Source organism: Pseudophryne corroboree, chromosome 4 (genome assembly GCF_028390025.1).
Source record: "Pseudophryne corroboree isolate aPseCor3 chromosome 4, aPseCor3.hap2, whole genome shotgun sequence".
NCBI lineage: Eukaryota > Metazoa > Chordata > Amphibia > Anura > Myobatrachidae > Pseudophryne > Pseudophryne corroboree.
Genome location: NC_086447.1, coordinates 188,899,478 through 188,913,794, shown reverse-complemented (window position 1 = coordinate 188,913,794; position 14,317 = coordinate 188,899,478).

The following is a 14,317-nucleotide window of genomic DNA, read 5'->3' as shown; positions in this document are numbered from 1 at the left end:
AGGACATGCACACTTTAACCAACCCATCATTTCAGTGACAGGGTCTGCCACACGACTGTGACTGATATGACGGGTTGGTTTGGACCCCCCCAAAAAAAGAAGCAATTAATCTCTCCTTGCACAAACTGGCTCTACAGAGGCAAGATGTCCACCTCATCTTCACCCTCCGATATATCACCGTGTACATCCCCCTCCTCACAGATTATCAATTCGTCCCCACTGGAATCCACCATCTCAGCTCCCTGTGTACTTTGTGGAGGCAATTGCTGCTGGTCAATGTCTCCGCGGAGGAATTGATTATAATTCATTTTAATGAACATCATCTTCTCCACATTTTCTGGATGTAACCTCGTACGCCGATTGCTGACAAGGTGAGCGGCGGCACTAAACACTCTTTCGGAGTACACACTTGTGGGAGGGCAACTTAGGTAGAATAAAGCCAGTTTGTGCAAGGGCCTCCAAATTGCCTCTTTTTCCTGCCAGTATAAGTACGGACTGTGTGACGTGCCTACTTGGATGCGGTCACTCATATAATCCTCCACCATTCTATCAATGTTGAGAGAATCATATGCAGTGACAGTAGACGACATGTCCGTAATCGTTGTCAGGTCCTTCAGTCCGGACCAGATGTCAGCATCAGCAGTCGCTCCAGACTGCCCTGCATCACCGCCAGCGGGTGGGCTCGGAATTCTGAGCCTTTTCCTCGCACCCCCAGTTGCGGGAGAATGTGAAGGAGGAGATGTTGACAGGTCGCGTTCCGCTTGACTTGACAATTTTGTCACCAGCAGGTCTTTCAACCCCAGCAGACCTGTGTCTGCCGGAAAGAGAGATACAAGGTAGGCTTTAAATCTAGGATCGAGCACGGTGGCCAAAATGTAGTGCTCTGATTTCAACAGATTGACCACCCGTGAATCCTTGTTAAGCGAATTAAGGGCTGCATCCACAAGTCCCACATGCCTAGCGGAATCGCTCCGTGTTAGCTCCTCCTTCAATGCCTCCAGCTTCTTCTGCAAAAGCCTGATGAGGGGAATGACCTGACTCAGGCTGGCAGTGTCTGAACTGACTTCACGTGTGGCAAGTTCAAAAGGCATCAGAACCTTGCACAACGTTGAAATCATTCTCCACTGCACTTGAGACAGGTGCATTCCACCTACTATATCGTGCTCAATTGTATAGGCTTGAATGGCCTTTTGCTGCTCCTCCAACCTCTGAAGCATATAGAGGGTTGAATTCCACCTCGTTACCACTTCTTGCTTCAGATGATGGCAGGGCAGGTTCAGTAGTTTTTGGTGGTGCTCCAGTCTTCTGTACGTGGTGCCTGTACGCCGAAAGTGTCCCGCAATTTTTCTGGCCACCGACAGCATCTCTTGCACGCCCCTGTCGTTTTTTAAAAAATTCTGCACCACCAAATTCAAGGTATGTGCAAAACATGGGACGTGCTGGAATTTGCCCATATTTAATGCACACACAATATTGCTGGCGTTGTCCGATGCCACAAATCCACAGGAGAGTCCAATTGGGGTAAGCCATTCCGCGATGATCTTCCTCAGTTGCCGTAAGAGGTTTTCAGCTGTGTGCGTATTCTGGAAAGCGGTGATACAAAGCGTAGCCTGCCTAGGAAAGAGTTGGCGTTTGCGAGATGCTGCTACTGGTGCCGCCGCTGCTGTTCTTGCGGCGGGAGTCCATACATCTACCCAGTGGGCTGTCACAGTCATATAGTCCTGACCCTGCCCTGCTCCACTTGTCCACATGTCCGTGGTTAAGTGGACATTGGGTACAACTGCATTTTTTAGGAGACTGGTGAGTCTTTTTCTGACGTCCGTGTACATTCTCGGTATCGCCTGCCTAGAGAAGTGGAACCTAGATGGTATTTGGTAACGGGGGCACACTGCCTCAATAAATTGTCTAGTTCCCTGTGAACTAACGGCGGATACCGGACGCACGTCTAACACCAACATAGTTGTCAAGGACTCAGTTATCCGCTTTGCAGTAGGATGACTGCTGTGATATTTCATCTTCCTCGCAAAGGACTGTTGAACAGTCAATTGCTTACTGGAAGTAGTACAAGTGGGCTTACGACTTCCCCTCTGGGATGACCATCGACTCCCAGCGGCAACAACAGCAGCGCCAGCAGCAGTAGGCGTTACACGCAAGGATGCATCGGAGGAATCCCAGGCAGGAGAGGACTCGTCAGACTTGCCAGTGACATGGCCTGCAGGACTATTGGCATTCCTGGGGAAGGAGGAAATTGACACTGAGGGAGTTGGTGGGGTGGTTTGCGTGAGCTTGGTTACAAGAGGAAGGGATTTACTGGTCAGTGGACTGCTTCCGCTGTCACCCAAAGTTTTTGAACTTGTCACTGACTTATTATGAATGCGCTGCAGGTGACGTATAAGGGAGGATGTTCCGAGGTGGTTAACGTCCTTACCCCTACTTATTACAGCTTGACAAAGGGAACACACGGCTTGACACCTGTTGTCCGCATTTCTGGTGAAATACCTCCACACCGAAGAGCTGATTTTTTTGGTATTTTCACCTGGCATGTCAACGGCCATATTCCTCCCACGGACAACAGGTGTCTCCCCGGGTGCCTGACTTAAACAAACCACCTCACCATCAGAATCCTCCTGGTCAATTTCCTCCCCAGCGCCAGCAACACCCATATCCTCCTCATCCTGGTGTACTTCAACACTGACATCTTCAATCTGACTATCAGGAACTGGACTGCGGGTGCTCCTTCCAGCACTTGCAGGGGGCGTGCAAATGGTGGAAGGCGCATGCTCTTCACGTCCAGTGTTGGGAAGGTCAGGCATCGCAACCGACACAATTGGACTCTCCTTGTGGATTTGGGATTTCAAAGAACGCACAGTTCTTTGCGGTGCTTTTGCCAGCTTGAGTCTTTTCAGTTTTCTAGCGAGAGGCTGAGTGCTTCCATCCTCATGTGAAGCTGAACCACTAGCCATGAACATAGGCCAGGGCCTCAGCCGTTCCTTGCCACTCCGTGTGGTAAATGGCATATTGGCAAGTTTACGCTTCTCCTCCGACAATTTTATTTTAGGTTTTGGAGTCCTTTTTTTACTGATATTTGGTGTTTTGGTTTTGACATGCTCTGTACTATGCCATTGGGCATCGGCCTTGGCAGACGACGTTGCTGGCATTTCATCGTCTCGGCCATGACTAGTGGCAGCAGCTTCAGCACGAGGTGGAAGTGGATCTTGATCTTTCCCTAATTTTGGAACCTCAACATTTTTGTTCTCCATATTTTAATAGGCACAACTAAAAGGCACCTCAGGTAAACAATGGAGATGGATGGATTGGATACTAGTATACAATTATGGACGGGCTGCCGAGTGCCGACACAGAGGTAGCCACAGCCGTGAACTACCGCACTGTACTGTGTCTGCTGCTAATATATAGACTGGTTGATAAAGAGATAGTATACTCGTAACTAGTATGTATGTATAAAGAAAGAAAAAAAAGCCACGGTTAGGTGGTATATACAATTATGGACGGGCTGCCGAGTGCCGACACAGAGGTAGCCACAGCCGTGAACTACCGCACTGTACTGTGTCTGCTGCTAATATATAGACTGGTTGATAAAGAGATAGTATACTCGTAACTAGTATGTATGTATAAAGAAAGAAAAAAAAACCACGGTTAGGTGGTATATACAATTATGGACGGGCTGCCGAGTGCCGACACAGAGGTAGCCGCAGCCGTGAACTACTGTACTGTGTCTGCTGCTAATATATAGACTGGTTGATAAAGAGATAGTATACTCGTAACTAGTATGTATGTATAAAGAAAGAAAAAAAAACCACGGTTAGGTGGTATATACAATTATGGACGGGCTGCCGAGTGCCGACACAGAGGTAGCCACAGCCGTGAACTACTGTACTGTGTCTGCTGCTAATATATAGACTGGTTGATAAAGAGATAGTATACTCGTAACTAGTATGTATGTATAAAGAAAGAAAAAAAAACCACGGTTAGGTGGTATATACAATTATGGACGGGCTGCCGAGTGCCGACACAGAGGTAGCCACAGCCGTGAACTACTGTACTGTGTCTGCTGCTAATATATAGACTGGTTGATAAAGAGATAGTATACTCGTAACTAGTATGTATGTATAAAGAAAGAAAAAAAAACCACGGTTAGGTGGTATATACAATTATGGACGGGCTGCCGAGTGCCGACACAGAGGTAGCCACAGCCGTGAACTACTGTACTGTGTCTGCTGCTAATATATAGACTGGTTGATAAAGAGATAGTATACTCGTAACTAGTATGTATGTATAAAGAAAGAAAAAAAAACCACGGTTAGGTGGTATATACAATTATGGACGGGCTGCCGAGTGCCGACACAGAGGTAGCCACAGCCGTGAACTACCGCACTGTACTGTGTCTGCTGCTAATATATAGACTGGTTGATAAAGAGATAGTATACTCGTAACTAGTATGTATGTATAAAGAAAGAAAAAAAAACCACGGTTAGGTGGTATATACAATTATGGACGGGCTGCCGAGTGCCGACACAGAGGTAGCCACAGCCGTGAACTACCGCACTGTACTGTGTCTGCTGCTAATATAGACTGGTTGATAAAGAGATAGTATACTACTAATATTATATACTGGTGGTCAGGTCACTGGTCACTAGTCACACTGGCAGTGGCACTCCTGCAGCAAAAGTGTGCACTGTTTAATTTTAATATAATATTATGTACTCCTGGCTCCTGCTATAACCTATAACTGGCACTGCAGTAGTGCTCCCCAGTCTCCCCCACAATTATAAGCTGTGTGAGCTGAGCAGTCAGACAGATATATATAATATTATATATAGATAATAGATGATGCAGCACACTGGCCTGAGCCTGAGCAGTGCACACAGATATGGTATGTGACTGAGTCACTGTGTGCTGTGTATCGCTTTTTTCAGGCAGAGAACGGATTATATTATGTACTCCTGGCTCCTGCTATAACCTATAACTGGCACTGCAGTAGTGCTCCCCAGTCTCCCCCACAATTATAAGCTGTGTGAGCTGAGCAGTCAGACAGATATATAATATATATAGATGATGCAGCACACTGGCCTGAGCCTGAGCAGTGCACACAGATATGGTATGTGACTGAGTCACTGTGTGCTGTGTATCGCTTTTTTCAGGCAGAGAACGGATTATAAATAAAAGTGGTGGTCACTGGTCACTATCAGCAAAACTCTGCACTGTACACTACTGAGTACTCCTAATGCTCCCCAAAATTAGTAAATCAAGTGTCTAAACGGAGAGGACGCCAGCCACGTCCTCTCCCTATCAATCTCAATGCACGTGTGAAAATGGCGGCGACGCGCGGCTCCTTATATAGAATCCGAGCCTCGCGAGAATCCGACAGCGTCATGATGACGTTCGGGCGCGCTCGGGTTAACCGAGCAAGGCGGGAAGATCCGAGTCGCTCGGACCCGTAAAAAAAAACATGAAGTTCTGGCGGGTTCGGATTCAGAGAAACCGAACCCGCTCATCTCTAGTTCTAATACTCCTCTTCCTTTGAAGAATGTTTCCCTCCTGAACTTTGTTAAAACCCTTAGTATATTTGAAAGTTTCTTTCATGTCCCCCCTTTCCCTTCTTTCCTCCAAACTATACATTTTAAGATCTTTTAGCCTTTCCGGGTAAGTTTTGTGATGCAGGCCATGCACCATTTTAGTTGCCCTTCTTTGTACACTCTCTAATGTATTTAATTTATATCCTTCTGGAGATATGGTCTCCAGAACTGGACATAGTATTCAAGATGCGACCGCACCAATGACCTATACAGTGGCATTATCATTTCTTCTTTCCTGCTACTGATTCCTCTCCTTATGCAACCAAGCATCTGACTTGCCTTTCTCATTGCTTTGTTGAATTGCTTTCCTACCTTTAAGTCACTTGAAATAGTGACTCCTAAATCCCTTTCCTCCTCAGTAGTTTTCATTATAGTACCCTTGATACTATATTTAGCCTTTGGGTTTTTGAGACCCAAGTGCATGATTTTGCATTTTTTAGCATTAAACTGTAGTTGCCACGTTCTTGACCATTTCTCAAGCCTAGCTAGGTCATCAATCATTTGTTTTACCCCTCCCGGTGTGTCTACCCTGTTGCAAATCTTTGTATCATCTGCAAAAAGGTATACTTTCCCTTTAAAACCATTTGCAATGTCACCAACAAAGATATTAAAGAGAACTGGTCTTTAATATCTTTGTTGGTGACATTGCAAATGGTATTAAAGGGAAATATGTCTACGTACATAAAACTGTTGGGGGATAGACGTTAAAGGACTTTAAGAGGGGGGAAAAAACACACCAAAAATAGGAATTTAATACCTACCGGTAATTCCTTTTCTCCTAGACCGTAGGGGAAACTGGGATGTAAGAGTTACCATGGGGTATAGATGGGTCTATTGGAACCTGGCACATTAAAAATTCTCCAGTGTGCTGGCTCCTCCCCTCTATGCCCCTCCTGCAGACTCAGTCTAGGAAAACTGTGCCCGAGGAGACGGACATACTTTGAGAGGAGGAAAACAGATGAGAAAAAGTGGTGATATACGAACCAGCACACAACATAACAAGAGGATAGCAGTGCAATCCACAACTAGAAACTAGGGACAGCAACAGCAGATCCAAACAGTAAACACACAAGAACAACTCTTGCAGGAAAATTCAAAGCACAGAGGCGGATGCCCAGTATCCCCTATGGACTAGGAGAAAAGGAATTACCGGTAGGGGACACTGGGATGGTAAGAGATACCACAGGGATGTCCCAAAGCTCCCAGAATGGGCAGGAGAATGCTGAGACCCCTGCAAACTGTGCAACCAAACTGAAGGTCCTCAGTAGCTAAGGTATCGAACCTGTAAAAAACTTTACAAAAGTGTTCGAACCAGACCAAGTAGAAGCTCGGCACAACTGCAAAGCCGAGACACCACGGGCAGCCGCCCAGGAATAACCCATTGACCTTGTGGAGGGGACCTTAACAGAACACGGCAGCGGCAAGGCTGGCAAAGAGTAAGCCTGTTGGATAGTCATCCGGATCCAATGAGTAATGGACTGCTTTGAAGTAGGACAGCCAATCTTATTAGTGTCACAGAGAACAAACAGAGAATCAGATTTCAGGTGACGAGCAGTTTTTTTGACATACACCTTCAAAGCCCGAAAATCATCCAAGGATTTTGAGGCAACTGATGTGTTAGACAACACAGGAACCACAATCGGCTGGTTGATGTGAAATGCTGACACAACCTTAGGCAGAAACTGTGGACGAGTCCGGAGCTCCGCTCTATCCATGTGAAACACCAGATAAGGGCTCTTACATGATAACGCCCCCAATTCCGAGGCACGCCTCACTGAGGCCAACAACATGACAGTCTTTTAGGAATGTCTGGACTTCCAGAATAACAGACAACTGTTTTTGGAAGAAAATAGAGTAGGCTGACATCTGAGCCTTGACGGATCCCAAACGAAAGCCCATATCCACTCCTGCTGCAGGAAGAGCAAGAACCTTCCCAGATGAAAATCCACAGTGGAGTACTGTCGACCCTCACACTAGGAGACATACTTCTTCCAGATGCGGTGGTAATGCTTAGATGTGACCACCTTCCGAGCCTGGACCGTAGTTGAGATAACCTGTCCAGGAATCCCTCTCCTGGCTAAAATCTCCTTCTCAACTTCCTTGCCATCAAACGTAGCCATGGTAAGTCTTGATAGACGAATTGCCCATGCAGAAGATCTACCTGAAGCGGCAGAGGCCAGGGCAGTTCGAGAGACATGGCCAGGAGGTCCGCATACCAGGCCCGGCGAGGCCAATCCGGTGCAATCAGAATTGCCTGAATGCTTTCCTTTTTAGTCTCTTGAGGACCCTGGGAATGAGAGGAATCAGAGGGAACAGATAGATGAACTGATAAATTCACAGCGCCGTCAGAGCGAACACCACTGCAGCCTGTGGATCCCTTGTCCTGGAGCAGTATCAAAGCAGCTTCTTGTTGATTGGAGAAGCCATCATGTCATTCAGTGGGCAGCCCCACTGCTGTACTAACAGCTGAAACACCTGTGGGTAAAGGCCCCACTCCCCCGGATGCAGGTCGTGCCTGCTGAGAAAGTCTGCTTCCCAGTTGTGCACTCCTATAATGAAGATGGCCGACATGGCCCTGGCATTGTGTTCCGCCCAGAGGAGTATCCTGGACACCTCTCACATTGCGACCCTGCTTTTTGTACCTCCCTGTTTGTTTATGTATGCCACCGCCATGGCGTTGTCTGACTGAACCTGTATGGCCTGATGTTGGAGGAGAGAAGCAGATTGTAGAAAGGCATTGTAAATTAAGTTCCAGAATGTTTATCAGAAGAGAGGCCTCTTCAGATGACCACCTTCCATGAAACTAAGCCTCTTGGTTGACAGCACCCCAGCCGCGGAGACTCGCATCCATTGTCAATAAAACCCAAGCCTGAATTCCGAAGTGTCGACCCTCTACCAGGTGGGGGTCTGTAACCACCATAAGAGGGAAATCCTTGCTCTTGGTGACAGGGATATCCGCTTTTGCATGTGTAGGTGGGAGCTGGACCATTTGTTCAGCAGATCCAGCTGGAAAGGAGGGCATGGACTCTTCCATACTGGATGGCCTCATATAAGGCCAACATCTTACCCAACAGCCGGATGCAGAGATGCACCGAGACTTTCGGAGGTTTCAGAACGGAGCGCACCATTGTTTGAATTGTCAAGGCTTTGTCCATAGGAAGGAACACCTTCTGAGACACAGTGTCCAGGATCATCCCCAAGAACTGCAGTCTTCTGCAGATTGAGAATTCACCCGTGATACGTCAGAAGCCGTGTAGTCAGTGCGATGCTTTCTAACAACCGTGCTTTGGACACAGCCTTTATGAGGAGATCGTCCAAGTATGGAACTATGTTCACACCCCTTACACGGAGGTGTAGCATCATCTCCACCATCACCTTTGTGAACACCTATGGAGCCGTGGATAGGCCAAATGGTAGGGCCCGTAACTGGAAGTTATCTTCCTTCAGTGCGAACCTGAGGTAAGCCTGATGAGGCGGCCATATTGGGATTTGAAGGTCTCCAGGGATACCAGGAATTTCCCCTCTTCCAGGCCTGAAATAAACACTCTGAGGGATTCCATCATGAACTTGAATACCCTTAGGTATGGGTTCAGGGATTTGAGGTTCAAGATTGGCCGGGCCGAACCGTCCGGTTTCGGTACCGTGAACAGGCTGGAATAAAAGTCCATATTTTTGAGTAGAGGGGGAACTGGAACAATGACCTGCATTTGTTGCAGTCGTTGGATGGCCTCTAGCAAAGTAACCGTGGACATAGGTGAAGCTGGCAAGCCGGACCTGAAGAATCTGCGAGGAGGGAGCTGTTGCAACTCCAACTGGTATCCTTGGGAGACCAGGTCTCTCACCCAATGATCCCGGCAGGATTCCACCCAAACATGGCTGAGCACACACCGGAACTTCCACTTGAGGCTGGAGCCAACCGTCACGCGGAGAACTCTGTTACAGGAAACCAGCGGCCGCTGGTATGCGTGCTTTACCTCGGTTTCCCCGAGCAGCGTTGGAAGCACCTCTGGCTTTACCCCTAAATCTGGCCACACACAAGAACTGGAGAGAGGGGCCGGGGTAGGCACGTCTAGCCGGAGGAGCCACTGACGACAGATAAGTGGACTTACCGGCAGTAGCCCGTGAAATCCACTTGTTCACCAAACAAAGCCTCCCCTGTGCAGGGAAGGTTTTTAACACTCTTTTTGGATCCATAGCAGTAGAGCTTGAGTTGATAATGCCAATCTCCTTAATTGCCTCACTCTTGAAGTTACCGGAGGATCGTGCCCATTTATAAATTAATAGCAGTGTGTATATAATTACACTGAATTTCCGCTACACACAGAAACAGTATTATATATGAGACATTTTAAAGAAGGATCAGTTCATTTTATCCCATATCTGGCACAAACCCCACATTGTCTCTTTTATTTAATATTACTGAGATCCAGCCAGCAGCATAAGAATAAAGCCTTCTTTAAAATGTCTCATATGTAATACTGTTTCTGTGTGTAGCGGAAATTCAGTGTAATTATATACACACTGCTATTAATTTATAAATGGGCACGATCCTCCGGTACTGACACAAACTGCAACTTAGTTAAATACGGTTAGCAGTGAATGTGCTATCAATATGTCCTGTATGAACACAATTTAATATTGTGCAGCACAAGTGACAATTGCTGCTAATACGTATATGCAATACCAACCTATATATGTAAACTACTTCATGCAGTATTAATTAGAGATGAGCGCCTGAAATTTTTCGGGTTTTGTGTTTTGGTTTTGGGTTCGGTTCCGCGGCCGTGTTTTGGGTTCGAACGCGTTTTGGCAAAACCTCACCGAATTATTTTTGTCGGATTCGGGTGTGTTTTGGATTCGGGTGTTTTTTTCAAAAAACCCTAAAAAACAGCTTAAATCATAGAATTTGGGGGTAATTTTGATCCCAAAGTATTATTAACCTCAAAAAACATAATTTACACTCATTTTCAGCCTATTCTGAACACATCACACCTCACAATATTATTTTTAGTCCTAAAATTTGCACCGAGGTCGCTGTGTGAGTAAGATAAGCGACCCTAGTGGCCGACACAAACACCGGGCCCATCTAGGAGTGGCACTGCAGTGTCACGCAGGATGTCCCTTCCAAAAAACCCTCCCCAAACAGCACATGACGCAAAGAAAAAAAGAGGCGCAATGAGGTAGCTGTGTGAGTAAGATTAGCGACCCTAGTGGCCGACACAAACACCGGGCCCATCTAGGAGTGGCACTGCAGTGTCACGCAGGATGTCCCTTCCAAAAAACCCTCCCCAAACAGCACATGACGCAAAGAAAAAAAGAGGCGCAATGAGGTAGCTGACTGTGTGAGAAAGATAAGCGACCCTAGTGGCCGACACAAACACCGGGCCCATCTAGGAGTGGCACTGCAGTGTCACGCAGGATGGCCCTTCCAAAAAACCCTCCCCAAACAGCACATGACGCAAAGAAAAAAAGAGGCGCAATGAGGTAGCTGACTGTGTGAGTAAGATTAGCGACCCTAGTGGCCGACACAAACACCGGGCACATCTAGGAGTGGCACTGCAGTGTCACGCAGGATGTCCCTTCCAAAAAACCCTCCCCAAACAGCACATGACGCAAAGAAAAAAAGAGGCGCAATGAGGTAGCTGTGTGAGTAAGATTAGCGACCCTAGTGGCCGACACAAACACCGGGCCCATCTAGGAGTGGCACTGCAGTGTCACGCAGGATGTCCCTTCCAAAAAACCCTCCCCAATCAGCACATGATGCAAAGAAAAAGAAAAGAAAAAAGAGGTGCAAGATGGAATTATCCTTGGGCCCTCCCACCCACCCTTATGTTGTATAAACAAAACAGGACATGCACACTTTAACCAACCCATCATTTCAGTGACAGGGTCTGCCACACGACTGTGACTGATATGACGGGTTGGTTTGGACCCCCCCCAAAAAAGAAGCAATTAATCTCTCCTTGCACAAACTGGCTCTACAGAGGCAAGATGTCCACCTCATCTTCACCCTCCGATATATCACCGTGTACATCCCCCTCCTCACAGATTATCAATTCGTCCCCACTGGAATCCACCATCTCAGCTCCCTGTGTACTTTGTGGAGGCAATTGCTGCTGGTCAATGTCTCCGCGGAGGAATTGATTATAATTCATTTTAATGAACATCATCTTCTCCACATTTTCTGGATGTAACCTCGTACGCCGATTGCTGACAAGGTGAGCGGCGGCACTAAACACTCTTTCGGAGTACACACTTGTGGGAGGGCAACTTAGGTAGAATAAAGCCAGTTTGTGCAAGGGCCTCCAAATTGCCTCTTTTTCCTGCCAGTATAAGTACGGACTGTGTGACGTGCCTACTTGGATGCGGTCACTCATATAATCCTCCACCATTCTATCAATGTTGAGAGAATCATATGCAGTGACAGTAGACGACATGTCCGTAATCGTTGTCAGGTCCTTCAGTCCGGACCAGATGTCAGCATCAGCAGTCGCTCCAGACTGCCCTGCATCACCGCCAGCGGGTGGGCTCGGAATTCTGAGCCTTTTCCTCGCACCCCCAGTTGCGGGAGAATGTGAAGGAGGAGATGTTGACAGGTCGCGTTCCGCTTGACTTGACAATTTTGTCACCAGCAGGTCTTTCAACCCCAGCAGACCTGTGTCTGCCGGAAAGAGAGATCCAAGGTAGGCTTTAAATCTAGGATCGAGCACGGTGGCCAAAATGTAGTGCTCTGATTTCAACAGATTGACCACCCGTGAATCCTTGTTAAGCGAATTAAGGGCTGCATCCACAAGTCCCACATGCCTAGCGGAATCGCTCCGTGTTAGCTCCTTCTTCAATGCCTCCAGCTTCTTCTGCAAAAGCCTGATGAGGGGAATGACCTGACTCAGGCTGGCAGTGTCTGAACTGACTTCACGTGTGGCAAGTTCAAAGGGCATCAGAACCTTGCACAACGTTGAAATCATTCTCCACTGCACTTGAGACAGGTGCATTCCACCTACTATATCGTGCTCAATTGTATAGGCTTGAATGGCCTTTTGCTGCTCCTCCAACCTCTGAAGCATATAGAGGGTTGAATTCCACCTCGTTACCACTTCTTGCTTCAGATGATGGCAGGGCAGGTTCAGTAGTTTTTGGTGGTGCTCCAGTTTTCTGTACGTGGTGCCTGTACGCCGAAAGTGTCCCGCAATTCTTCTGGCCACCGACAGCATCTCTTGCACGCCCCTGTCGTTTTTTAAAAAATTCTGCACCACCAAATTCAAGGTATGTGCAAAACATGGGACGTGCTGGAATTGGCCCAGATTTAATGCACACACAATATTGCTGGCGTTGTCCGATGCCACAAATCCACAGGAGAGTCCAATTGGGGTAAGCCATTCCGCGATGATCTTCCTCAGTTGCCGTAAGAGGTTTTCAGCTGTGTGCGTATTCTGGAAAGCGGTGATACAAAGCGTAGCCTGCCTAGGAAAGAGTTGGCGTTTGCGAGATGCTGCTACTGGTGCCGCCGCTGCTGTTCTTGCGGCGGGAGTCCATACATCTACCCAGTGGGCTGTCACAGTCATATAGTCCTGACCCTGCCCTGCTCCACTTGTCCACATGTCCGTGGTTAAGTGGACATTGGGTACAGCTGCATTTTTTAGGACACTGGTGACTCTTTTTCTGAGGTCTGTGTACATTTTCGGTATCGCCTGCCTAGAGAAATGGAACCTAGATGGTATTTGGTACCGGGGACACAGTACCTCCAACAAGTCTCTAGTTGGCTCTGCAGTAATGATGGATACCGGAACCACGTTTCTCACCACCCAGGATGCCAAGGCCTCAGTTATCCGCTTTGCAGTAGGATGACTGCTGTGATATTTCATCTTCCTCGCAAAGGACTGTTGAACAGTCAATTGCTTACTGGAAGTAGTACAAGTGGGCTTACGACTTCCCCTCTGGGATGACCATCGACTCCCAGCGGCAACAACAGCAGCGCCAGCAGCAGTAGGCGTTACACGCAAGGATGCATCGGAGGAATCCCAGGCAGGAGAGGACTCGTCAGACTTGCCAGTGACATGGCCTGCAGGACTATTGGCATTCCTGGGGAAGGAGGAAATTGACACTGAGGGAGTTGGTGGGGTGGTTTGCGTGAGCTTGGTTACAAGAGGAAGGGATTTACTGGTCAGTGGACTGCTTCCGCTGTCACCCAAAGTTTTTGAACTTGTCACTGACTTATTATGAATGCGCTGCAGGTGACGTATAAGGGAGGATGTTCCGAGGTGGTTAACGTCCTTACCCCTACTTATTACAGCTTGACAAAGGGAACACACGGCTTGACACCTGTTGTCCGCATTTCTGGTGAAATACCTCCACACCGAAGAGCTGATTTTTTTGGTATTTTCACCTGGCATGTCAACGGCCATATTCCTCCCACGGACAACAGGTGTCTCCCCGGGTGCCTGACTTAAACAAACCACCTCACCATCAGAATCCTCCTGGTCAATTTCCTCCCCAGCGCCAGCAACACCCATATCCTCCTCATCCTGGTGTACTTCAACACTGACATCTTCAATCTGACTATCAGGAACTGGACTGCGGGTGCTCCTTCCAGCACTTGCAGGGGGCGTGCAAATGGTGGAAGGCGCATGCTCTTCACCTCCAGTGTTGGGAAGGTCAGGCATCGCAACCGACACAATTGGACTCTCCTTGTGGATTTGGGATTTCGAAGAACGCACAGTTCT